The sequence below is a fragment of the Sardina pilchardus genome, chromosome 15 (assembly GCF_963854185.1).
Source record: "Sardina pilchardus chromosome 15, fSarPil1.1, whole genome shotgun sequence".
Taxonomy (NCBI): domain Eukaryota; kingdom Metazoa; phylum Chordata; class Actinopteri; order Clupeiformes; family Clupeidae; genus Sardina; species Sardina pilchardus.
In genome coordinates, this window is record NC_085008.1 from 3001146 (window position 1) to 3003645 (window position 2500).

Genomic DNA, 2500 nt, shown 5'->3' on the forward strand with positions numbered 1-2500 from the left:
GGATTAATAATGAGGGCCAATTTCAAATAGAAATCCGAGTGCTTAATAGACAGTGTGTGTGTGTGTGTGTGTGTGTGTGTGTGTGTGTGTGTGTGTGTGTGTGTGTGTGTGTGTGTGTGCATGTGCATGGGTGGGAGGAGGCAGGGGGGGTTGTTACAGACTCCCTAGGCCACTGGAATAAAGAGGCTTTTGTCTCTTGCTGTGTGTGTGTGTGTGTGTGTGTGTGTGTGTGTGTACTCTACAGTGCATAGCATGTTTCAGCTACAGTTACCCAGATACTCTGTATAAGTCTGAGTAACAATTACTCTGGGTAATTTGCAGCCAACATGTCCAGTTAAGACTGCTGGTCAGAGAGAGATCAGATAAAAGAGCCGTTTTGAATCGAGTTGCACATGAGCTCACATAAAGACTCGTGTTAGTAAATGGATACACTTTATTACTCTAAACATATTATCAAAGAAAGATTAAACTATTCCATTAAAATAGCATTTGGTTTTCCCTTGTTGTAGGCTACTGTATGTTTAGCATTTCCCGATTTTAAGCCAAATCAAAGCTATAGAAAATGTTTACTGTGCTAAAGTGGTTAAAGTAATTTCCTGTGTATTAGCCGCATTGTGTATAGGCAGCAGGATAGAGTTGTATGCAAGTTGAAAGAAATAATGCCTAATGTATGTATTAGCTTGATAGCTGAAGATATTTTTGCAAAATCAAATAAACCGTGGCTAATAGTTGGGAAATTATAGAACGTTGATGTCTGTAGAAATACTAATTAAATGTGTGTGTGTGTGTGTGTGTGTGTGTGTGTATATATATATATATATATATATATATATATATATATATATATATATATATATATTTATTTATTTTTGGTCAGAACACAATTAATGCAGTGAGTGAGAAGAGGCTGCTTGAATGTGTAGAGCAGTGGTTCTCAACCTTTTTTGGACAAACGCCCCCTAACCTCTTGATGATCATCTTAAAGCCCCCCCCCCCCACAAAAAAAAAAAAAAAAAAAAAATCACTAGGGCTAAATATTAGGCTAGGCTACAGGCAAAAAAGTGTCGCTGATACCAGAGTTTTGGTTTAAAAAAAACTGAAACAGAAGTTTATGAGTAGGCTTATGAAACCTATGTTGTAGAAAAGGAATTAACTATCAAATTATCATTATGATCATCCTTATCACAATTATTGTTATGCTATTTTGTACATGCACTTCAAAACAATCAACATTGCTAACATTGTTCACAAAATGTTGGTGAAAACAGGATCAGTGGACTGCTTTACTAATATAAAATATAATTACAAGTTTCGTTGCTTTTGCATGGTTGCATAATGATTGCATGGAAAAATAGCCTACTTCTCAAAACAACAGCAATTATGGGTGCCATTGTTTTTGGGTGTTTACCTCATGCAAGCATCATACACTGGTAGGCAAATGGAAAAAATGGACATGTTTTTTTTAATAACCGTATTTTTTCAATGTAAGGATTCAGGAAACACAACACCAACTTTGTGTATGGTAAATGACCGAGCAGATAGGCATAAATCACTGATTTTGAGTTAAACAGGAAGATATGCTTCAATAGCCTTTGGCCATGTTGTATTCAAATTTGGCAAAACAATACTCGACTGTATTATAGTCTCTGCTATGTTTTTATGGACGTTGGAAGAATCCCCGTCGTTTTGTTGTTACATAGCCTTCCAACCGGTTGCAGCGGAGCTTTGCTACCAACGTTAGTTTCAGTTTCTCTCGCATAAACGCGCACATGCATGCATTGAATGCACGCTCACACTACTTAATTGCATGCCTGTATGTTTGAAGACGCCAAACTAGTGAGTATTTCCTGATTGCAGAAAAGTTTCTTTTCTTTTTCTGTCGGTCCGCGATGGCTTGATCAGTTGCAAATCAGACGAAGCGCCGGGAATAATTTCATTATGTGGCTCCGTAGGCCTGCAGTGTTCACGTCGCGGACCGGCGCCAGTCTGCGGCCCATAGTTTGAGAACTAGCATGTAGCATTGACATCAATTCAATCATTTGCAAGACATCGTTTTAATCCAAATTCAAATGTACACTGTATGTGTAGTCACTGTCAGAGGCTTAAAAGTTGAGATGAATAACAGTGATTCACGCCCCCCATTTGTGCCCGAGCGCCCCCCTCTATGCTGCCTCGTCCACACCGCCCCCCAACAATGTCCGAACGCCCCCTGGGGGGCGGTACCGCCCCCGTTGAGAAACCCTAGTGTAGAGGCATATTTATGTCCCCATACAGAAATGTAAACAACACATACAGTAACAGACAGACCAAAAGAATGGACGTGTCCCTGTACACGCGTGATTGGAGAAGACACACGGCACCCTGCAGAGGAAATGCCCACCTACACCTGAAAGCAAACACAGTAATATTAACTTATGCATATCCTCCCCTCGCCGCGCCGCGCCGCGGCTGCCAGCTATGCACTCTTGTGTTTATTTAAGCGCTGGGGAACCAATTGGCA